Consider the following 21580-nt stretch of genomic DNA (forward strand, 5'->3'; position numbering starts at 1 on the left):
GGGGCAATGCATTGGTGCTGTAGTAACCCGTATCTCTTCCACATTTATCCAAAGTTCGTTTTGAGATGGCAAATTACCTCCGTCTCCCGCCATCATATAGTATGGTCGTGGACGGCCCGATGTATGCAAGCCGTGGGCAAGAAAATAGACGTCGTGTCGCGTCGTTGCAAGTGTTTGCGGGCTTGATATTGCTAAAATAGTTGACTCGAGAGTGGTGGAAATTGCCAACGGCCATACCACGCTGAATACACCGGTTCTCGTCCGATCACCGAAGTTAAGCAGCATCGGGCCCGGATTGTACTTGGATGGGTGACCGCCTGGGAACACCGGGTGCCGTTGGCTTTCAATATTTTTTTTCCGAAACGAACGTATTTTGAGGCATTCTCTGATGTTTTTAATTTTTTTCAAATAATTTATTTTGCAATGCCAGACATTGCATGCGTGATTTTGAATTGGTATGTTCCCTTTTGACACCATTCCATTTCATCTAGATGCGACCAGCTCTCTTGGGGCAATGCATTGGTGCTGTAGTAACCCGTATCTCTTCCACATTTATCCAAAGTTCGTTTTGAGATGGCAAATTACCTCCGTCTCCCGCCATCATATAGTATGGTCGTGGACGGCCCGATGTATGCAAGCCGTGGGCAAGATAATAGACGTCGTGTCGCGTCGTTGCAAGTGTTTGCGGGCTTGATATTGCTAAAATAGTTGACTCGAGAGTGGTGGAAATTGCCAACGGCCATACCACGCTGAATACACCGGTTCTCGTCCGATCACCGAAGTTAAGCAGCATCGGGCCCGGAGAGTACTTGGATGGGTGACCGCCTGAGAACACCGGGTTCCGTTGGCTTTCAATATTTTTTTTCCGAAACGAACGTATTTTGAGGCATTCTCTGATGTTTTTAATTTTTTTCAAATAATTTATTTTGCAATGCCAGACATTGCATGCGTGATTTTGAATTGGTATGTTCCCTTTTGACACCATTCCATTTCATCTAGATGCGACCAGCTCTCTTGGGGCAATGCATTGGTGCTGTAGTAACCCGTATCTCATCCACATTTATCCAAAGTTCGTTTTGAGATGGCAAATTACCTCCGTCTCCCGCCATCATATAGTATGGTCGTGGACGGCCCGATGTATGCAAGCCGTGGGCAAGAAAATAGACGTCGTGTCGCGTCGTTGCAAGTGTTTGCGGAATTGATATTGCTAAAATAGTTGACTCGAGAGTGGTGGAAATTGCCAACGGCCATACCACGCTGAATACACCGGTTCTCGTCCGATCACCGAAGTTAAGCAGCATCGGGCCCGGATAGTACTTGGATGGGTGACCGCCTGGGAACACCGGGTGCCGTTGGCTTTCAATATTTTTTTTCCGAAACGAACGTATTTTGAGGCATTCTCTGATGTTTTTAATTTTTTTCAAATAATTTATTTTGCAATGCCAGACATTGCATGCGTGATTTTGAATTGGTATGTTCCCTTTTGACACCATTCCATTTCATCTAGATGCGACCAGCTCTCTTGGGGCAATGCATTGGTGCTTTAGTAACCCGTATCTCTTCCACATTTATCCAAAGTTCGTTTTGATATGGCAAATTACCTCCGTCTCCCGCCATCATATAGTATGGTCGTGGACGGCCCGATGTATGCAAGCCGTGGGCAAGAAAATAGACGTCGTGTCGCGTCGTTGCAAGTGTTTGCGGAATTGATATTGCTAAAATAGTTGACTCGAGAGTGGTGGAAATTGCCAACGGCCATACCACGCTGAATACACCGGTTCTCGTCCGATCACCGAAGTTAAGCAGCATCGGGCCCGGATTGTACTTGGATGGGTGACCGCCTGGGAACACCGGGTGCCGTTGGCTTTCAATATTTTTTTTCCGAAACGAACGTATTTTGAGGCATTCTCTGATGTTTTTAATTTTTTTCAAATAATTTATTTTGCAATGCCAGACATTGCATGCGTGATTTTGAATTGGTATGTTCCCTTTTGACACCATTCCATTTCATCTAGATGCGACCAGCTCTCTTGGGGCAATGCATTGGTGCTGTAGTATCGTAATCTTCCACATTTATCCAAAGTTCGTTTTGAGATGGCAAATTACCTCCGTCTCCCGCCATCATATAGTATGGTCGTGGACGGCCCGATGTATGCAAGCCGTGGGCAAGATAATAGACGTCGTGTCGCGTCGTTGCAAGTGTTTGCGGGCTTGATATTGCTAAAATAGTTGACTCGAGAGTGGTGGAAATTGCCAACGGCCATACCACGCTGAATACACCGGTTCTCGTCCGATCACCGAAGTTAAGCAGCATCGGGCCCGGAGAGTACTTGGATGGGTGACCGCCTGAGAACACCGGGTTCCGTTGGCTTTCAATATTTTTTTTCCGAAACGAACGTATTTTGAGGCATTCTCTGAATTTTTTAATTTTTTTCAAATAATTTATTTTGCAATGCCAGACATTGCATGCGTGATTTTGAATTGGTATGTTCCCTTTTGACACCATTCCATTTCATCTAGATGCGACCAGCTCTCTTGCGGCAATGCATTGGTGCTGTAGTAACCCGTATCTCTTCCACATTTATCCAAAGTTCGTTTTGATATGGCAAATTACCTCCGTCTCCCGCCATCATATAGTATGGTCGTGGACGGCCCGATGTATGCAAGCCGTGGGCAAGATAATAGACGTCGTGTCGCGTCGTTGCAAGTGTTTGCGGGCTTGATATTGCTAAAATAGTTGACTCGAGAGTGGTGGAAATTGCCATCGGCCATACCACGCTGAATACACCGGTTCTCGTCCGATCACCGAAGTTAAGCAGCATCGGGCCCGGATAGTACTTGGATGGGTGACCGCCTGGGAACACCGGGTGCCGTTGGCTTTCAATATTTTTTTTCCGAAACGAACGTATTTTGAGGCATTCTCTGATGTTTTTAATTTTTTTCAAATAATTTATTTTGCAATGCCAGACATTGCATGCGTGATTTTGAATTGGTATGTTCCCTTTTGACACCATTCCATTTCATCTAGATGCGACCAGCTCTCTTGGGGCCATGCATTGGTGCTGTAGTAACCCGTATCTCTTCCTCATTTATCCAAAGTTCGTTTTGAGATGGCAAATTACCTCCGTCTCCCGCCATCATATAGTATGGTCGTGGACGGCCCGATGTATGCAAGCCGTGGGCAAGAAAATAGACGTCGTGTCGCGTCGTTGCAAGTGTTTGCGGGCTTGATATTGCTAAAATAGTTGACTCGAGAGTGGTGGAAATTGCCAACGGCCATACCACGCTGAATTCACCGGTTCTCGTCCGATCACCGAAGTTAAGCAGCATCGGGCCCGGATAGTACTTGGATGGGTGACCGCCTGGGAACACCGGGTGCCGTTGGCTTTCAATATTTTTTTTCCGAAACGAACGTATTTTGAGGCATTCTCTGATGTTTTTAATTTTTTTCAAATAATTTATTTTGCAATGCCAGACATTGTATGCGTGATTTTGAATTGGTATGTTCCCTTTTGACACCATTCCATTTCATCTAGATGCGACCAGCTCTCTTGGGGCAATGCATTGGTGCTGTAGTAACCCGTATCTCTTCCACATTTATCCAAAGTTCGTTTTGAGATGGCAAATTACCTCCGTCTCCCGCCATCATATAGTATGGTCGTGGACGGCCCGATGTATGCAAGCCGTGGGCAAGAAAATAGACGTCGTGTCGCGTCGTTGCAAGTGTTTGCGGGCTTGATATTGCTAAAATAGTTGACTCGAGAGTGGTGGAAATTGCCAACGGCCATACCACGCTGAATACACCGGTTCTCGTCCGATCACCGAAGTTAAGCAGCCTCGGGCCCGGATAGTACTTGGATGGGTGACCGCCTGGGAACACCGGGTGCCGTTGGCTTTCAATATTTTTTTTCCGAAACGAACGTATTTTGAGGCATTCTCTGATGTTTTTAATTTTTTTCAAATAATTTATTTTGCAATGCCAGACATTGCATGCGTGATTTTGAATTGGTATGTTCCCTTTTGACACCATTCCATTTCATCTAGATGCGACCAGCTCTCTTGGGGCAATGCATTGGTGCTGTAGTAACCCGTATCTCTTCCACATTTATCCAAAGTTCGTTTTGAGATGGCAAATTACCTCCGTCTCCCGCCATCATATAGTATGGTCGTGGACGGCCCGATGTATGCAAGCCGTGGGCAAGAAAATAGACGTCGTGTCGCGTCGTTGCAAGTGTTTGCGGGCTTGATATTGCTAAAATAGTTGACTCGAGAGTGGTGGAAATTGCCAACGGCCATACCACGCTGAATACACCGGTTCTCGTCCGATCACCGAAGTTAAGCAGCCTCGGGCCCGGATAGTACTTGGATGGGTGCCCGCCTGGGAACACCGGGTGCCGTTGGCTTTCAATATTTTTTTTCCGAAACGAACGTATTTTGAGGCATTCTCTGATGTTTTTAATTTTTTTTCAAATAATTTATTTTGCAATGCCAGACATTGCATGCGTGATTTTGAATTGGTATGTTCCCTTTTGACACCATTCCATTTCATCTAGATGCGACCAGCTCTCTTGGGGCAATGCATTGGTGCTGTAGTAACCCGTATCTCTTCCACATTTATCCAAAGTTCGTTTTGAGATGGCAAATTACCTCCGTCTCCCGCCATCATATAGTATGGTCGTGGACGGCCCGATGTATGCAAGCCGTGGGCAAGAAAATAGACGTCGTGTCGCGTCGTTGCAAGTGTTTGCGGGCTTGATATTGCTAAAATAGTTGACTCGAGAGTGGTGGAAATTGCCAACGGCCATACCACGCTGAATACACCGGTTCTCGTCCGATCACCGAAGTTAAGCAGCATCGGGCCCGGATAGTACTTGGATGGGTGACCGCCTGGGAACACCGGGTGCCGTTGGCTTTCAATATTTTTTTTCCGAAACGAACGTATTTTGAGGCATTCTCTGATGTTTTTAATTTTTTTCAAATAATTTATTTTGCAATGCCATACATTGCATGCGTGATTTTGAATTGGTATGTTCCCTTTTGACACCATTCCATTTCATCTAGATGCGACCAGCTCTCTTGGGGCAATGCATTGGTGCTGTAGTAACCCGTATCTCTTCCACATTTATCCAAAGTTCGTTTTGAGATGGCAAATTACCTCCGTCTCCCGCCATCATATAGTATGGTCGTGGACGGCCCGATGTATGCAAGCCGTGGGCAAGAAAATAGACGTCGTGTCGCGTCGTTGCAAGTGTTTGCGGGCTTGATATTGCTAAAATAGTTGACTCGAGAGTGGTGGAAATTGCCAACGGCCATACCACGCTGAATACACCGGTTCTCGTCCGATCAACGAAGTTAAGCAGCATCGGGCCCGGATAGTACTTGGATGGGTGACCGCCTGGGAACACCGGGTGCCGTTGGCTTTCAATATTTTTTTTCCGAAACGAACGTATTTTGAGGCATTCTCTGATGTTTTTAATTTTTTTCAAATAATTTATTTTGCAATGCCAGACATTGCATGCGTGATTTTAAATTGGTATGTTCCCTTTTGACACCATTCCATTTCATCTAGATGCGACCAGCTCTCTTGGGGCAATGCATTGGTGCTGTAGTAACCCGTATCTCTTCCACATTTATCCAAAGTTCGTTTTGAGATGGCAAATTACCTCCGTCTCCCGCCATCATATAGTATGGTCGTGGACGGCCCGATGTATGCAAGCCGTGGGCAAGAAAATAGACGTCGTGTCGCGTCGTTGCAAGTGTTTGCGGGCTTGATATTGCTAAAATAGTTGACTCGAGAGTGGTGGAAATTGCCAACGGCCATACCACGCTGAATACACCGGTTCTCGTCCGATCACCGAAGTTAAGCAGCATCGGGCCCGGATAGTACTTGGATGGGTGACCGCCTGGGAACACCGGGTGCCGTTGGCTTTCAATATTTTTTTTCCGAAACGAACGTATTTTGAGGCATTCTCTGATGTTTTTAATTTTTTTCAAATAATTTATTTTGCAATGCCAGACATTGTATGCGTGATTTTGAATTGGTATGTTCCCTTTTGACACCATTCCATTTCATCTAGATGCGACCAGCTCTCTTGGGGCAATGCATTGGTGCTGTAGTAACCCGTATCTCTTCCACATTTATCCAAAGTTCGTTTTGAGATGGCAAATTACCTCCGTCTCCCGCCATCATATAGTATGGTCGTGGACGGCCCGATGTATGCAAGCCGTGGGCAAGAAAATAGACGTCGTGTCGCGTCGTTGCAAGTGTTTGCGGGCTTGATATTGCTAAAATAGTTGACTCGAGAGTGGTGGAAATTGCCAACGGCCATACCACGCTGAATACACCGGTTCTCGTCCGATCACCGAAGTTAAGCAGCCTCGGGCCCGGATAGTACTTGGATGGGTGACCGCCTGGGAACACCGGGTGCCGTTGGCTTTCAATATTTTTTTTCCGAAACGAACGTATTTTGAGGCATTCTCTGATGTTTTTAATTTTTTTCAAATAATTTATTTTGCAATGCCAGACATTGCATGCGTGATTTTGAATTGGTATGTTCCCTTTTGACACCATTCCATTTCATCTAGATGCGACCAGCTCTCTTGGGGCAATGTATTGGTGCTGTAGTATCGTAATCTTCCACATTTATGCAAAGTTCGTTTTGAGATGGCAAATTACCTCCGTCTCCCGCCATCATATAGTATGGTCGTGGACGGCCCGATGTATGCAAGCCGTGGGCAAGAAAATAGACGTCGTGTCGCGTCGTTGCAAGTGTTTGCGGGCTTGATATTGCTAAAATAGTTGACTCGAGAGTGGTGGAAATTGCCAACGGCCATACCACGCTGAATACACCGGTTCTCGTCCGATCACCGAAGTTAAGCAGCATCGGGCCCGGATAGTACTTGGATGGGTGACCGCCTGGGAACACCGGGTGCCGTTGGCTTTCAATATTTTTTTTCCGAAACGAACGTATTTTGAGGCATTCTCTGATGTTTTTAATTTTTTTCAAATAATTTATTTTGCAATGCCAGACATTGCATGCGTGATTTTGAATTGGTATGTTCCCTTTTGACACCATTCCATTTCATCTAGATGCGACCAGCTCTCTTGGGGCAATGCATTGGTGCTGTAGTAACCCGTATCTCTTCCACATTTATCCAAAGTTCGTTTTGAGATGGCAAATTACCTCCGTCTCCCGCCATCATATAGTATGGTCGTGGACGGCCCGATGTATGCAAGCCGTGGGCAAGAAAATAGACGTCGTGTCGCGTCGTTGCAAGTGTTTGCGGGCTTGATATTGCTAAAATAGTTGACTCGAGAGTGGTGGAAATTGCCAACGGCCATACCACGCTGAATACACCGGTTCTCGTCCGATCAACGAAGTTAAGCAGCATCGGGCCCGGATAGTACTTGGATGGGTGACCGCCTGGGAACACCGGGTGCCGTTGGCTTTCAATATTTTTTTTCCGAAACGAACGTATTTTGAGGCATTCTCTGATGTTTTTAATTTTTTTCAAATAATTTATTTTGCAATGCCAGACATTGCATGCGTGATTTTAAATTGGTATGTTCCCTTTTGACACCATTCCATTTCATCTAGATGCGACCAGCTCTCTTGGGGCAATGCATTGGTGCTGTAGTAACCCGTATCTCATCCACATTTATCCAAAGTTCGTTTTGAGATGGCAAATTACCTCCGTCTCCCGCCATCATATAGTATGGTCGTGGACGGCCCGATGTATGCAAGCCGTGGGCAAGAAAATAGACGTCGTGTCGCGTCGTTGCAAGTGTTTGCGGAATTGATATTGCTAAAATAGTTGACTCGAGAGTGGTGGAAATTGCCAACGGCCATACCACGCTGAATACACCGGTTCTCGTCCGATCACCGAAGCTAAGCAGCATCGGGCCCGGATAGTACTTGGATGGGTGACCGCCTGGGAACACCGGGTGCCGTTGGCTTTCAATATTTTTTTTCCGAAACGAACGTATTTTGAGGCATTCTCTGATGTTTTTAATTTTTTTCAAATAATTTATTTTGCAATGCCAGACATTGTATGCGTGATTTTGAATTGGTATGTTCCCTTTTGACACCATTCCATTTCATCTAGATGCGACCAGCTCTCTTGGGGCAATGCATTGGTGCTGTAGTAACCCGTATCTCTTCCACATTTATCCAAAGTTCGTTTTGAGATGGCAAATTACCTCCGTCTCCCGCCATCATATAGTATGGTCGTGGACGGCCCGATGTATGCAAGCCGTGGGCAAGAAAATAGACGTCGTGTCGCGTCGTTGCAAGTGTTTGCGGGCTTGATATTGCTAAAATAGTTGACTCGAGAGTGGTGGAAATTGCCAACGGCCATACCACGCTGAATACACCGGTTCTCGTCCGATCACCGAAGTTAAGCAGCCTCGGGCCCGGATAGTACTTGGATGGGTGACCGCCTGGGAACACCGGGTGCCGTTGGCTTTCAATATTTTTTTTCCGAAACGAACGTATTTTGAGGCATTCTCTGATGTTTTTAATTTTTTTCAAATAATTTATTTTGCAATGCCAGACATTGCATGCGTGATTTTGAATTGGTATGTTCCCTTTTGACACCATTCCATTTCATCTAGATGCGACCAGCTCTCTTGGGGCAATGTATTGGTGCTGTAGTATCGTAATCTTCCACATTTATGCAAAGTTCGTTTTGAGATGGCAAATTACCTCCGTCTCCCGCCATCATATAGTATGGTCGTGGACGGCCCGATGTATGCAAGCCGTGGGCAAGAAAATAGACGTCGTGTCGCGTCGTTGCAAGTGTTTGCGGGCTTGATATTGCTAAAATAGTTGACTCGAGAGTGGTGGAAATTGCCAACGGCCATACCACGCTGAATACACCGGTTCTCGTCCGATCACCGAAGTTAAGCAGCATCGGGCCCGGATAGTACTTGGATGGGTGACCGCCTGGGAACACCGGGTGCCGTTGGCTTTCAATATTTTTTTTCCGAAACGAACGTATTTTGAGGCATTCTCTGATGTTTTTAATTTTTTTCAAATAATTTATTTTGCAATGCCAGACATTGCATGCGTGATTTTGAATTGGTATGTTCCCTTTTGACACCATTCCATTTCATCTAGATGCGACCAGCTCTCTTGGGGCAATGCATTGGTGCTGTAGTAACCCGTATCTCTTCCACATTTATCCAAAGTTCGTTTTGAGATGGCAAATTACCTCCGTCTCCCGCCATCATATAGTATGGTCGTGGACGGCCCGATGTATGCAAGCCGTGGGCAAGAAAATAGACGTCGTGTCGCGTCGTTGCAAGTGTTTGCGGGCTTGATATTGCTAAAATAGTTGACTCGAGAGTGGTGGAAATTGCCAACGGCCATACCACGCTGAATACACCGGTTCTCGTCCGATCAACGAAGTTAAGCAGCATCGGGCCCGGATAGTACTTGGATGGGTGACCGCCTGGGAACACCGGGTGCCGTTGGCTTTCAATATTTTTTTTCCGAAACGAACGTATTTTGAGGCATTCTCTGATGTTTTTAATTTTTTTCAAATAATTTATTTTGCAATGCCAGACATTGCATGCGTGATTTTAAATTGGTATGTTCCCTTTTGACACCATTCCATTTCATCTAGATGCGACCAGCTCTCTTGGGGCAATGCATTGGTGCTGTAGTAACCCGTATCTCATCCACATTTATCCAAAGTTCGTTTTGAGATGGCAAATTACCTCCGTCTCCCGCCATCATATAGTATGGTCGTGGACGGCCCGATGTATGCAAGCCGTGGGCAAGAAAATAGACGTCGTGTCGCGTCGTTGCAAGTGTTTGCGGAATTGATATTGCTAAAATAGTTGACTCGAGAGTGGTGGAAATTGCCAACGGCCATACCACGCTGAATACACCGGTTCTCGTCCGATCACCGAAGCTAAGCAGCATCGGGCCCGGATAGTACTTGGATGGGTGACCGCCTGGGAACACCGGGTGCCGTTGGCTTTCAATATTTTTTTTCCGAAACGAACGTATTTTGAGGCATTCTCTGATGTTTTTAATTTTTTTCAAATAATTTATTTTGCAATGCCAGACATTGCATGCGTGATTTTGAATTGGTATGTTCCCTTTTGACACCATTCCATTTCATCTAGATGCGACCAGCTCTCTTGCGGCAATGCATTGGTGCTGTAGTAACCCGTATCTCTTCCACATTTATCCAAAGTTCGTTTTGATATGGCAAATTACCTCCGTCTCCCGCCATCATATAGTATGGTCGTGGACGGCCCGATGTATGCAAGCCGTGGGCAAGATAATAGACGTCGTGTCGCGTCGTTGCAAGTGTTTGCGGGCTTGATATTGCTAAAATAGTTGACTCGAGAGTGGTGGAAATTGCCAACGGCCGTGAGGACGTGTCTGTGTTCCGGTTCTGTGTGTGCGTTTCCCCGGCGTTCGAGGCTTCGATCGCCGGGAGGGGTGAAACTCGCTGCCTCCCCTAGTGCTTGTGGCGGAGAAGTTTTTTTTGTGGTGGAGTTTTCCCCTTTTTTCTTTATCAGGCCTGTTTAGGGCTTGAGGTGCGTGATTGGTTCTTTTCTTTCCTTGTTAAGGTAGTAAATTAGAATGCCTTACGATAGGAAGGCCACGCTAATTATAAGTCTCAATGACTTAAAAGAAAGCGCTACGGCCCTAGAGGTCCATCGATTCATCGGTGTCGAGCTCGGGCTAAAATTGGAAGATTTGGTGGCTATTCAGTTTGGAATTACTAGGAAAACAGTTTATGTTAAGGTGATAAATGAAGAATTAGTGGAAAAAATTTTGCGGTCGAAAGGGGGGCCCATCGACTTTCCTTCAGAAGCCGATAAGCGGGGAACGGCGACCTTGGAGTCGGCCTCTAGCAGGGCAACCTTTGTTAAGGTGGTCTCACTCCCGCCTGAAGTCCCCAGATTTGAGGTGGAAATGGCCCTCGGAAAATACGGCAAGGTGGTCTCCCACACGGACAACCAGTGGATTGGGCAGGGTCTGTACAAAATCAGTACAGGTACCCGAACAGTCAAGATGTACATTAAGAGCCCCATACCATCATATATCCCTATCGCCGGGTTTAGAGCTGTAATACACTACGACGGGCAAAAGCAAACCTGTTCCAGGTGTGGGAGTGAGGAGCACCTTAGAGTCAAATGCACAATGATGAAGACGAGTACGGCTTATGCGGATGCATTGCGGGGAAAGAAGTCAAACACGGAGGAGGAAATTCCGCTGGTGCCAATTCCGGAGGAAGATAATGGTACTGATGCAATCGGGGAGAATACAGGGGCAGAGGATTCTTTAGAAGGTGAAAAGCGGCGAGGAACTACGCGAGCCCCCCCGACCAGCGAAGATGATGACTCGGGCAGTGACGGACCGGCAGAGGCCAACGGAATCGGGCGTAAGCGGAGGAAGGGGTCAAGGAACAGGGGGCGGGGTAAAAGGATTTCGACTTCCGTTACCCTTAGCAATTTAATGGAGGCCACCGGCGCGGAAGGGGAAGCTTGCAACGGGGAACGAGGGGAGAGGGGGAACAGCGAGGCCGGGACTAAGGAGATGGACATTCAGGAGGAGGGGCGAGAAGGAAGTGTGGAAATGCTGGCAGACAAGCTGAGCAATAAAAAAATGGAATGGTTGGTGGGGCATAGTGAATCGGAGCCGGGTCGGGGGAGAGAGAGTGGGGGCAGCCGGGCCTCCGTTGACGCCCCGGGAGGGGAAGTGGCCCCGGGGCTGATTGGCGCGGTGGCGTCGAATGGGGGGGTGGTGGCGGTTTTGGCGGGCGGGACCAGGCAGAAAGAAGGTGAAATGGCAGTGGACCACGGTCTGCAGGGGGCGGAGGCTGAAGCGAGCGGTGACTTCACAGTGGTCGACCGGCGGGCCAGGAGGGTAAAGGAAATCGGAAAGAAGAAAGAGGTGTTGCGCGGCAGCGTCACTGCGGGTGAGCATGGAGAAGAGGCTCGGGGCAGCGCCAGTGAGAGCAGTGTTGCGGACGACCTTGAGGAGAGCACCAGCCGATTCTGGAGGGGGTGCAAAAAGGTGGCGGCGGAGCAAAAGCGGACAAAATGGCCTAGCGGCGACTGCGGCAGTGCTGGACCACGTCCGGCATTGGAGGACTGGGCCGAAAAGTTTGCGTATGTTAAAGAAGGTAAATTTAAAATCACGAATAGGGAATCGAATAATTTGGAAACGGAAAAGCCGCTTTCACCTAAAGCAAATATATAGATTGGAATACCTCCCTACCGAATATCCTTTGAACACCGAAATGGACACAAAACTAAAAATAGGCACGCTAAATGTGTGTGGGATCAGAAGCAAGGAAAGGATAGAAAGAGTTTTTGACCTTTTTCAAAAAGAAGGTCTGGACATCCTTTTGTTGCAAGAGGTCACGGGAAGCGCATATTGGGACTCAGGGCCTGCGCAGATATATATGAATACTATAGAACAGGAAAGAGGCACCGCCATATTGTTAAAAAAAAGCATTATCCCACAAAAGATTACAATGTTACCATCTGGGAGGGCGATGGCCATGTACGTACTCGGAATAAAGATAATCAATGTGTACGGCCCGGCCGGCACTAGGAAATTACAGGAAAGGAGGGAATTCTACACGAGGGACCTCCTCCCCCTTTTGAACGGGTTTCAAGGAATGGCACTCCTAGGCGGGGATTTTAATGCAATAATAGACGAAAAAGACAGCCAAAATAACCGAGAAGGATCAGGGAAATACCCAATATGCGGCCCCCTTAAAGCAATTATAAATAACCTCAGGGCAGTTGACGTAGTAAAACTATCCAACGGCAATGACATCCTCCCGTACACCATTTACAGGGAAAACTGGGCAACCCGGCAGGACCGTTTCTATGCATCCCTCGACATGAAGACCCGTATATCGTCCTATTCGGTGCTTCCAGTAACATGCTCCGATCACTGCGCGGTCCTGATCTCCGTCAAAGGATCCCCGAACAGAACGGGGCCAAAGGCAAGGGCAAAGGAATGGAGGTTGAATACTGAGCTGTTTCACGAACAAGACACCAAAGAAATACTGAGGGAGAACATCCAACTGTGGGTAAAAAAGTGGAGTGGAATGGACCCAATTAAAAGATGGGAGATGACGAAAGTCCATATTAGAAGGCTCTTTGCACATTTGCAAAGAATAAGAGCGGAAGAAACAAGAGAAACCATGCTCTTTTATAGGGAAGCGCTCCAAGAAAGTTTAAAATCTAGGAATAAGGGAAGGAGCAACTGGGAAGAAACTAAAGAACTGAAGAGGAAAATTTTTAGTATTGAACAGCAAAGGGCAAAAATACAATCTTGGCAAAAAAGCAAACTATCCCTGCCAGAGGAAGAGGCCTCTGTTTATTACCTGGGGAGAAGATTAAAGGAGTGCAGAAATAATATATTAAACAACGGAATATTTAATGAAAACGGAAGTAGAATAGAGGAGGAAAGTGAAATGATAGACCATGTATACAACCACTTTGTGGCTCTCCTGTCAGGAAATAACACCACACGAAAGGGTAAGTCACCAGACTCCACGCCACTCCCGACACTCCCAGTGGAAATGGCAGAGAGAATGGCGGAAATATACACGAGAGAGGAGTGTGAGGACGCCCTGAGATGGCTCCCCAAGGGGAGGTCTCCTGGTCCCGACGGAATTCCTTACGAATTCTATGAAGAATTTTGGAAAGATCTGAAAGATATACTGATTCCAGCATTTGAGTCCATTTTCAAAAAAAATATTCTCGCCAAGACCCAAAGTGAGGGAAAAATAGTACTCGTACCGAAAAAGAAAGAACCGAGAGTAATAAATGACTACAGACCTATCACACTCCTGAATGCCGATTATAAAATAATGGCGAAAATCGTGAAAACTAGGCTGAGTGAAGGCCTAGCGACGATAATCGGCCCTGACGAACACATAGTAGGGCAGGGAAAAAATATAATATCAGCACTGACGACCATCAGGGACGTGATAGCGAGCCACGATCATAGGCGGGACGAAGGTCTCAAACTAATAGCGGTTGATCTGGACAAGGCATTTGATAGAGTGGAAGTCTATCACGTACTTGACACCTTGAAAGAGATGGGCTTCCCGGAAATATTCTTGGAAAATATTAAAATGTTCACGAAAAACATCAGTTCAAGAGTAAAATTGAGCGCGGGGGTAGAAACAAGGCCGTTTCCTGTAACAAGATCCATTAGACAAGGATGTCCACTATCAATGATTCTCTTTTCAGTAACACTGGAGCCCCTATTACACCGTCTCCGCAGGATTCTGAAAGGTATCCCTGTGGGGAACGAAAAAATAACCGCGGTAGCGTACGCGGACGATATAACGATCTTCGCCAAAGACCAAACGGAGGTTGACATAATCGAGAAATCGCTAAAAGAATATGAAAACGAAAGCGGGCAAAAGGTGAATGTGGAAAAAACGAAGGCCATGCTAATAAAAGACGTCGACTTCACTGGTACTGGTAAATGGAAAGAGGTAACTTCAGTAGACATCCTCGGAATACCATGGAGAAGAACGTTGACGGACACAACTATCGCAGCATGGGAAAAGACAACGTCAACGATCAAAGGAACTATTGCACAATTGAGAGATAGAAACCTCAATATTTACCAGAAAGTCCTTGCGATCAATGCATTAATATATTCCAAGGCCTGGTTCACTGCACAAATCCTTCCGTTGCCAGATAAAAATGGGGCCGTAATGACCAAAATAGCAATGCAATATCTGTGGAGTGGGCAACTGCTAAGGGTGGCAAAGAGCCAGACCTGTCTCCCCAAGGGCAAAGGAGGCCTAGGGATGATTGATGTGCGGGACAAGGCCATTGCCCTCTACGCAAAAACAGTAATTAACACCTTAACTGGCGACTGTCAACAGTCAAAACATCTATTAAAGGTGGCATTGGATGCACCTAGGCAAGATAGAATTATGACAAAAACTATCAGGACAGTTAAAGACATAGTAGAAAAGATGTCGAGAGAAACGAGAGCAACCACAAAGTCCATCTACAGAATACTGAGAAACGACGACTATTGTCAAATCAATATAGAAAAACACATCGTATCAGTAAACTGGAAGAGAGTCTGGAGAAATATCAACAAAAACAGCATGAACTTAAGGACAAAGAGCGCCTTTTTTCTATTTGCTAACTACATAGTAACAACCCAACAAATCAAAAAAAACCTAAAGCTGTCCGGGAACAACGAATGCGAACACTGCGATGCAGCCGACACGCAAGACCACAGGGTGTTTGAATGCAACATATCAAGACAAAGATGGGGCCTAATAAAAAAAGCTTTTAGAGTATTCAATACATTCGGAGAAAAGAATATAGGTAATAGGAATATAATGCTAATGGACTTCAACCTCTTCCCCAGCGGAAAAATGGAAATTATGTGCTGGCTAATAGGACAACATCTACTGACGGTAAACAAGTGGGTGGAAATAGATATGGGAACTTGGTGGGAGAACGTTAAAAAAGAAAGTAAGAACTTAGAAAAACGGCTACAACCATATTGGAAAATAGTAGAACAACTGGTCACAGAAGAAGGCACGGTGGAAAGTCCGGGGTAAAAAAAGAGGGAATGTTATTGAAGTAATGTATCGACGTATATGGGAAGTAATATAATACTCATAAATGTACCAAACAAAAAAAAAAAAAAATTTTAAATGTAAATATAATGTCCTAAAGTAAATGTAATAAATATACCCATATATGTGTATTTATAAATAAATAGGAATAAAGTTTTACTGCTTACCAAAGCCTAGTTTGGGCAGTTAAGATTTTGAACTGCTTTCAAAGGATGTAACTGCCTGTGTGCCATTGCAACATTTTGATGTAAAATGTAAAAAACTATTATTTTCCATTATTTAAAAAAAAAAAACAATTAATGTATTATTCTATTGACTGTAAAGCACACAACCATGTAATGCAATGTTGGGGCTAGTGCCCTAGAAATAAAGTTATAAAAAAAAAAAAAAAAAAAAAAAAAAAAAAAAATACCACGCTGAATACACCGGTTCTCGTCCGATCACCGAAGTTAAGCAGCATCGGGCCCGGATAGTACTTGGATGGGTGACCGCCTGGGAACACCGGGTGCCGTTGGCTTTCAATATTTTTTTTCCGAAACGAACGTATTTTGAGGCATTCTCTGATGTTTTTAATTTTTTTCAAATAATTTATTTTGCAATGCCAGACATTGCATGCGTGATTTTGAATTGGTATGTTCCCTTTTGACACCATTCCATTTCATCTAGATGTGACCAGCTCTCTTGGGGCCATGCATTGGTGCTGTAGTAACCCGTATCTCTTCCTCATTTATCCAAAGTTCGTTTTGAGATGGCAAATTACCTCCGTCTCCCGCCATCATATAGTATGGTCGTGGACGGCCCGATGTATGCAAGCCGTGGGCAAGAAAATAGACGTCGTGTCGCGTCGTTGCAAGTGTTTGCGGGCTTGATATTGCTAAAATAGTTGACTCGAGAGTGGTGGAAATTGCCAACGGCCATACCACGCTGAATTCACCGGTTCTCGTCCGATCACCGAAGTTAAGCAGCATCGGGCCCGGATAGTACTTGGATGGGTGACCGCCTGGGAACACCGGGTGCCGTTGGCTTTCAATATTTTTTTTCCGAAACGAACGTATTTTGAGGCATTCTCTGATGTTTTTAATTTTTTTCAAATAATTTATTTTGCAATGCCAGACATTGTATGCGTGATTTTGAATTGGTATGTTCCCTTTTGACACCATTCCATTTCATCTAGATGCGACCAGCTCTCTTGGGGCAATGCATTGGTGCTGTAGTAACCCGTATCTCTTCCACATTTATCCAAAGTTCGTTTTGAGATGGCAAATTACCTCCGTCTCCCGCCATCATATAGTATGGTCGTGGACGGCCCGATGTATGCAAGCCGTGGGCAAGAAAATAGACGTCGTGTCGCGTCGTTGCAAGTGTTTGCGGGCTTGATATTGCTAAAATAGTTGACTCGAGAGTGGTGGAAATTGCCAACGGCCATACCACGCTGAATACACCGGTTCTCGTCCGATCACCGAAGTTAAGCAGCCTCGGGCACGGATAGTACTTGGATGGGTGACCGCCTGGGAACACCGGGTGCCGTTGGCTTTCAATATTTTTTTTCCGAAACGAACGTATTTTGAGGCATTCTCTGATGTTTTTAATTTTTTTGAAATAATTTATTTTGCAATGCCAGACATTGCATGCGTGATTTTGAATTGGTATGTTCCCTTTTGACACCATTCCATTTCATCTAGATGCGACCAGCTCTCTTGGGGCAATGCATTGGTGCTGTAGTAACCCGTATCTCTTCCACATTTATCCAAAGTTCGTTTTGAGATGGCAAATTACCTCCGTCTCCCGCCATCATATAGTATGGTCGTGGACGGCCCGATGTATGCAAGCCGTGGGCAAGAAAATAGACGTCGTGTCGCGTCGTTGCAAGTGTTTGCGGGCTTGATATTGCTAAAATAGTTGACTCGAGAGTGGTGGAAATTGCCAACGGCCATACCACGCTGAATACACCGGTTCTCGTCCGATCACCGAAGTTAAGCAGCCTCGGGCCCGGATAGTACTTGGATGGGTGCCCGCCTGGGAACACCGGGTGCCGTTGGCTTTCAATATTTTTTTTCCGAAACGAACGTATTTTGAGGCATTCTCTGATGTTTTTAATTTTTTTTCAAATAATTTATTTTGCAATGCCAGACATTGCATGCGTGATTTTGAATTGGTATGTTCCCTTTTGACACCATTCCATTTCATCTAGATGCGACCAGCTCTCTTGGGGCAATGCATTGGTGCTGTAGTAACCCGTATCTCTTCCACATTTATCCAAAGTTCGTTTTGAGATGGCAAATTACCTCCGTCTCCCGCCATCATATAGTATGGTCGTGGACGGCCCGATGTATGCAAGCCGTGGGCAAGAAACTAGACGTCGTGTCGCGTCGTTGCAAGTGTTTGCGGGCTTGATATTGCTAAAATAGTTGACTCGAGAGTGGTGGAAATTGCCAACGGCCATACCACGCTGAATACACCGGTTCTCGTCCGATCACCGAAGTTAAGCAGCATCGGGCCCGGATAGTACTTGGATGGGTGACCGCCTGGGAACACCGGGTGCCGTTGGCTTTCAATATTTTTTTTCCGAAACGAACGTATTTTGAGGCATTCTCTGATGTTTTTAATTTTTTTCAAATAATTTATTTTGCAATGCCAGACATTGCATGCGTGATTTTGAATTGGTATGTTCCCTTTTGACACCATTCCATTTCATCTAGATGCGACCAGCTCTCTTGGGGCAATGCATTGGTGCTGTAGTAACCCGTATCTCTTCCACATTTATCCAAAGTTCGTTTTGAGATGGCAAATTACCTCCGTCTCCCGCCATCATATAGTATGGTCGTGGACGGCCCGATGTATGCAAGCCGTGGGCAAGAAAATAGACGTCGTGTCGCGTCGTTGCAAGTGTTTGCGGGCTTGATATTGCTAAAATAGTTGACTCGAGAGTGGTGGAAATTGCCAACGGCCATACCACGCTGAATACACCGGTTCTCGTCCGATCACCGAAGTTAAGCAGCATCGGGCCCGGATAGTACTTGGATGGGTGACCGCCTGGGAACACCGGGTGCCGTTGGCTTTCAATATTTTTTTTCCGAAACGAACGTATTTTGAGGCATTCTCTGATGTTTTTAATTTTTTTCAAATAATTTATTTTGCAATGCCAGACATTGCATGCGTGATTTTAAATTGGTATGTTCCCTTTTGACACCATTCCATTTCATCTAGATGCGACCAGCTCTCTTGGGGCAATGCATTGGTACTGTAGTAACCCGTATCTCTTCCACATTTATCCAAAGTTCGTTTTGAGATGGCAAATTACCTCCGTCTCCCGCCATCATATAGTATGGTCGTGGACGGCCCGATGTATGCAAGCCGTGGGCAAGAAAATAGACGTCGTGTCGCGTCGTTGCAAGTGTTTGCGGGCTTGATATTGCTAAAATAGTTGACTCGAGAGTGGTGGAAATTGCCAACGGCCATACCACGCTGAATACACCGGTTCTCGTCCGATCACCGAAGTTAAGCAGCATCGGGCCCGGATAGTACTTGGATGGGTGACCGCCTGGGAACACCGGGTGCCGTTGGCTTTCAATATTTTTTTTCCGAAACGAACGTATTTTGAGGCATTCTCTGATGTTTTTAATTTTTTTCAAATAATTTATTTTGCAATGCCAGACATTGCATGCGTGATTTTGAGTTGGTATGTTCCCTTTTGACACCATTCCATTTCATCTAGATGCGACCAGCTCTCTTGGGGCAATGCATTGGTGCTGTAGTAACCCGTATCTCTTCCACATTTATCCAAAGTTCGTTTTGAGATGGGAAATTACCTCCGTCTCACGCCATCATATAGTATGGTCGTGGACGGCCCGATGTATGCAAGCCGTGGGCAAGAAAATAGACGTCGTGTCGCGTCGTTGCAAGTGTTTGCGGGCTTGATATTGCTAAAATAGTTGACTCGAGAGTGGTGGAAATTGCCAACGGCCATACCACGCTGAATACACCGGTTCTCGTCCGATCACCGAAGTTAAGCAGCCTCGGGCCCGGATAGTACTTGGATGGGTGACCGCCTGGGAACACCGGGTGCCGTTGGCTTTCAATATTTTTTTTCCGAAACGAACGTATTTTGAGGCATTCTCTGATGTTTTTAATTTTTTTCAAATAATTTATTTTGCAATGCCAGACATTGCATGCGTGATTTTGAATTGGTATGTTCCCTTTTGACACCATTCCATTTCATCTAGATGCGACCAGCTCTCTTGGGGCAATGCATTGGTGCTGTAGTAACCCGTATCTCTTCCACATTTATCCAAAGTTCGTTTTGAGATGGCAAATTACCTCCGTCTCCCGCCATCATATAGTATGGTCGTGGACGGCCCGATGTATGCAAGCCGTGGGCAAGAAAATAGACGTCGTGTCGCGTCGTTGCAAGTGTTTGCGGGCTTGATATTGCTAAAATAGTTGACTCGAGAGTGGTGGAAATTGCCAACGGCCATACCACGCTGAATACACCGGTTCTCGTCCGATCAACGAAGTTAAGCAGCATCGGGCCCGGATAGTACTTGGATGGGTGACCGCCTGGGAACACCGGGTGCCGTTGGCTTTCAATATTTTTTTTCCGAAACGAACGTATTTTGAGGCATTCTCTGATGTTTTTAATTTTTTTCAAATAATTTATTTTGCAATGCCAGACATTGCATGCGTGATTTTTAATTGGTATGTTCCCTTTTGACACCATTCCATTTCATCTAGATGCGACCAGCTCTCTTGGGGCAATGCATTGGTGCTGTAGTAACCCGTATCTCTTCCACATTTATCCAAAGTTCGTTTTGAGATGGCAAATTACCTCCGTCTCCCGCCATCATATAGTATGGTCGTGGACGGCCCGATGTATGCAAGCCGTGGGCAAGAAAATAGACGTCGTGTCGCGTCGTTGCAAGTGTTTGCGGGCTTGATATTGCTAAAATAGTTGACTCGAGAGTGGTGGAAATTGCCAACGGCCATACCACGCTGAATACACCGGTTCTCGTCCGATCACCGAAGTTAAGCAGCATCGGGCCCGGATAGTACTTGGATGGGTGACCGCCTGGGAACACCGGGTGCCGTTGGCTTTCAATATTTTTTTTCCGAAACGAACGTATTTTGAGGCATTCTCTGATGTTTTTAATTTTTTTCAAATAATTTATTTTGCAATGCCAGACATTGCATGCGTGATTTTGAATTGGTATGTTCCCTTTTGACACCATTCCATTTCATCTAGATGCGACCAGCTCTCTTGGGGCAATGCATTGGTGCTGTAGTAACCCGTATCTCTTCCACATTTATCCAAAGTTCGTTTTGAGATGGCAAATTACCTCCGTCTCCCGCCATCATATAGTATGGTCGTGGACGGCCCGATGTATGCAAGCCGTGGGCAAGAAAATAGACGTCGTGTCGCGTCGTTGCAAGTGTTTGCGGGCTTGATATTGCTAAAATAGTTGACTCGAGAGTGGTGGAAATTGCCAACGGCCATACCACGCTGAATACACCGGTTCTCGTCCGATCACCGAAGTTAAGCAGCCTCGGGCCCGGATAGTACTTGGATGGGTGACCGCCTGGGAACACCGGGTGCCGTTGGCTTTCAATATTTTTTTTCCGAAACGAACGTATTTTGAGGCATTCTCTGATGTTTTTAATTTTTTTCAAATAATTTATTTTGCAATGCCAGACATTGCATGCGTGATTTTGAATTGGTATGTTCCCTTTTGACACCATTCCATTTCATCTAGATGCGACCAGCTCTCTTGGGGCAATGCATTGGTGCTGTAGTAACCCGTATCTCTTCCACATTTATCCAAAGTTCGTTTTGAGATGGCAAATTACCTCCGTCTCCCGCCATCATATAGTATGGTCGTGGACGGCCCGATGTATGCAAGCCGTGGGCAAGAAAATAGACGTCGTGTCGCGTCGTTGCAAGTGTTTGCGGGCTTGATATTGCTAAAATAGTTGACTCGAG

At 45.8% G+C, this 21580-nt stretch overlaps 30 non-coding genes and 1 pseudogene across 30 annotated transcripts; all 31 read left to right on the forward strand.

Annotated features, from left to right (window-relative positions):
• Positions 1-223: 223 nt before the first annotated feature.
• On the forward strand, positions 224-342 carry LOC139693018 (5S ribosomal RNA). The gene has a single exon (XR_011701882.1). It is a non-coding gene; the product is annotated as a 5S ribosomal RNA (ribosomal RNA).
• Positions 343-731: 389 nt separating this feature from the next.
• On the forward strand, positions 732-850 carry LOC139693071 (5S ribosomal RNA). Its single transcript, XR_011701934.1, has one exon. It is a non-coding gene; the product is annotated as a 5S ribosomal RNA (ribosomal RNA).
• A 389-nt stretch (positions 851-1239) lies between these two features.
• Positions 1240-1358, forward strand: LOC139693099 (5S ribosomal RNA). Its single transcript, XR_011701954.1, has one exon. It is a non-coding gene; the product is annotated as a 5S ribosomal RNA (ribosomal RNA).
• Positions 1359-1747: 389 nt separating this feature from the next.
• Positions 1748-1866, forward strand: LOC139693019 (5S ribosomal RNA). The gene has a single exon (XR_011701883.1). It is a non-coding gene; the product is annotated as a 5S ribosomal RNA (ribosomal RNA).
• A 386-nt stretch (positions 1867-2252) lies between these two features.
• Positions 2253-2371, forward strand: LOC139693072 (5S ribosomal RNA). Its single transcript, XR_011701935.1, has one exon. It is a non-coding gene; the product is annotated as a 5S ribosomal RNA (ribosomal RNA).
• A 389-nt stretch (positions 2372-2760) lies between these two features.
• Positions 2761-2879, forward strand: LOC139693027 (5S ribosomal RNA). The gene has a single exon (XR_011701891.1). It is a non-coding gene; the product is annotated as a 5S ribosomal RNA (ribosomal RNA).
• Positions 2880-3268: 389 nt separating this feature from the next.
• Positions 3269-3387, forward strand: LOC139692991 (5S ribosomal RNA). Its single transcript, XR_011701856.1, has one exon. It is a non-coding gene; the product is annotated as a 5S ribosomal RNA (ribosomal RNA).
• A 389-nt stretch (positions 3388-3776) lies between these two features.
• LOC139692977 (5S ribosomal RNA) lies at positions 3777-3895 on the forward strand. Its single transcript, XR_011701842.1, has one exon. It is a non-coding gene; the product is annotated as a 5S ribosomal RNA (ribosomal RNA).
• Positions 3896-4284: 389 nt separating this feature from the next.
• LOC139693032 (5S ribosomal RNA) lies at positions 4285-4403 on the forward strand. Its single transcript, XR_011701896.1, has one exon. It is a non-coding gene; the product is annotated as a 5S ribosomal RNA (ribosomal RNA).
• Positions 4404-4793: 390 nt separating this feature from the next.
• On the forward strand, positions 4794-4912 carry LOC139693101 (5S ribosomal RNA). The gene has a single exon (XR_011701955.1). It is a non-coding gene; the product is annotated as a 5S ribosomal RNA (ribosomal RNA).
• A 389-nt stretch (positions 4913-5301) lies between these two features.
• LOC139693039 (5S ribosomal RNA) lies at positions 5302-5420 on the forward strand. Its single transcript, XR_011701903.1, has one exon. It is a non-coding gene; the product is annotated as a 5S ribosomal RNA (ribosomal RNA).
• Positions 5421-5809: 389 nt separating this feature from the next.
• Positions 5810-5928, forward strand: LOC139693102 (5S ribosomal RNA). Its single transcript, XR_011701956.1, has one exon. It is a non-coding gene; the product is annotated as a 5S ribosomal RNA (ribosomal RNA).
• A 389-nt stretch (positions 5929-6317) lies between these two features.
• LOC139692978 (5S ribosomal RNA) lies at positions 6318-6436 on the forward strand. Its single transcript, XR_011701843.1, has one exon. It is a non-coding gene; the product is annotated as a 5S ribosomal RNA (ribosomal RNA).
• A 386-nt stretch (positions 6437-6822) lies between these two features.
• Positions 6823-6941, forward strand: LOC139693103 (5S ribosomal RNA). The gene has a single exon (XR_011701957.1). It is a non-coding gene; the product is annotated as a 5S ribosomal RNA (ribosomal RNA).
• Positions 6942-7330: 389 nt separating this feature from the next.
• Positions 7331-7449, forward strand: LOC139693040 (5S ribosomal RNA). The gene has a single exon (XR_011701904.1). It is a non-coding gene; the product is annotated as a 5S ribosomal RNA (ribosomal RNA).
• A 389-nt stretch (positions 7450-7838) lies between these two features.
• Positions 7839-7957, forward strand: LOC139692985 (5S ribosomal RNA). The gene has a single exon (XR_011701850.1). It is a non-coding gene; the product is annotated as a 5S ribosomal RNA (ribosomal RNA).
• Positions 7958-8346: 389 nt separating this feature from the next.
• LOC139692979 (5S ribosomal RNA) lies at positions 8347-8465 on the forward strand. Its single transcript, XR_011701844.1, has one exon. It is a non-coding gene; the product is annotated as a 5S ribosomal RNA (ribosomal RNA).
• A 386-nt stretch (positions 8466-8851) lies between these two features.
• LOC139693104 (5S ribosomal RNA) lies at positions 8852-8970 on the forward strand. Its single transcript, XR_011701958.1, has one exon. It is a non-coding gene; the product is annotated as a 5S ribosomal RNA (ribosomal RNA).
• A 389-nt stretch (positions 8971-9359) lies between these two features.
• LOC139693041 (5S ribosomal RNA) lies at positions 9360-9478 on the forward strand. Its single transcript, XR_011701905.1, has one exon. It is a non-coding gene; the product is annotated as a 5S ribosomal RNA (ribosomal RNA).
• A 389-nt stretch (positions 9479-9867) lies between these two features.
• LOC139692987 (5S ribosomal RNA) lies at positions 9868-9986 on the forward strand. Its single transcript, XR_011701852.1, has one exon. It is a non-coding gene; the product is annotated as a 5S ribosomal RNA (ribosomal RNA).
• A 6028-nt stretch (positions 9987-16014) lies between these two features.
• Positions 16015-16113, forward strand: LOC139693083 (5S ribosomal RNA; annotated as a pseudogene).
• A 399-nt stretch (positions 16114-16512) lies between these two features.
• On the forward strand, positions 16513-16631 carry LOC139692992 (5S ribosomal RNA). Its single transcript, XR_011701857.1, has one exon. It is a non-coding gene; the product is annotated as a 5S ribosomal RNA (ribosomal RNA).
• Positions 16632-17020: 389 nt separating this feature from the next.
• On the forward strand, positions 17021-17139 carry LOC139693034 (5S ribosomal RNA). The gene has a single exon (XR_011701898.1). It is a non-coding gene; the product is annotated as a 5S ribosomal RNA (ribosomal RNA).
• Positions 17140-17528: 389 nt separating this feature from the next.
• On the forward strand, positions 17529-17647 carry LOC139693033 (5S ribosomal RNA). The gene has a single exon (XR_011701897.1). It is a non-coding gene; the product is annotated as a 5S ribosomal RNA (ribosomal RNA).
• A 390-nt stretch (positions 17648-18037) lies between these two features.
• Positions 18038-18156, forward strand: LOC139693105 (5S ribosomal RNA). Its single transcript, XR_011701960.1, has one exon. It is a non-coding gene; the product is annotated as a 5S ribosomal RNA (ribosomal RNA).
• Positions 18157-18545: 389 nt separating this feature from the next.
• Positions 18546-18664, forward strand: LOC139693106 (5S ribosomal RNA). Its single transcript, XR_011701961.1, has one exon. It is a non-coding gene; the product is annotated as a 5S ribosomal RNA (ribosomal RNA).
• A 389-nt stretch (positions 18665-19053) lies between these two features.
• Positions 19054-19172, forward strand: LOC139693107 (5S ribosomal RNA). Its single transcript, XR_011701962.1, has one exon. It is a non-coding gene; the product is annotated as a 5S ribosomal RNA (ribosomal RNA).
• A 389-nt stretch (positions 19173-19561) lies between these two features.
• LOC139692980 (5S ribosomal RNA) lies at positions 19562-19680 on the forward strand. The gene has a single exon (XR_011701845.1). It is a non-coding gene; the product is annotated as a 5S ribosomal RNA (ribosomal RNA).
• Positions 19681-20069: 389 nt separating this feature from the next.
• Positions 20070-20188, forward strand: LOC139693044 (5S ribosomal RNA). The gene has a single exon (XR_011701907.1). It is a non-coding gene; the product is annotated as a 5S ribosomal RNA (ribosomal RNA).
• A 389-nt stretch (positions 20189-20577) lies between these two features.
• On the forward strand, positions 20578-20696 carry LOC139693108 (5S ribosomal RNA). Its single transcript, XR_011701963.1, has one exon. It is a non-coding gene; the product is annotated as a 5S ribosomal RNA (ribosomal RNA).
• Positions 20697-21085: 389 nt separating this feature from the next.
• LOC139692981 (5S ribosomal RNA) lies at positions 21086-21204 on the forward strand. The gene has a single exon (XR_011701846.1). It is a non-coding gene; the product is annotated as a 5S ribosomal RNA (ribosomal RNA).
• Positions 21205-21580: the final 376 nt, after the last annotated feature.

The sequence above is a fragment of the Hetaerina americana genome, unplaced genomic scaffold, assembly GCF_022747635.1.
Source record: "Hetaerina americana unplaced genomic scaffold, ioHetAmer1.1.p SCAF_44, whole genome shotgun sequence".
Taxonomy (NCBI): Eukaryota; Metazoa; Arthropoda; class Insecta; order Odonata; family Calopterygidae; genus Hetaerina; species Hetaerina americana.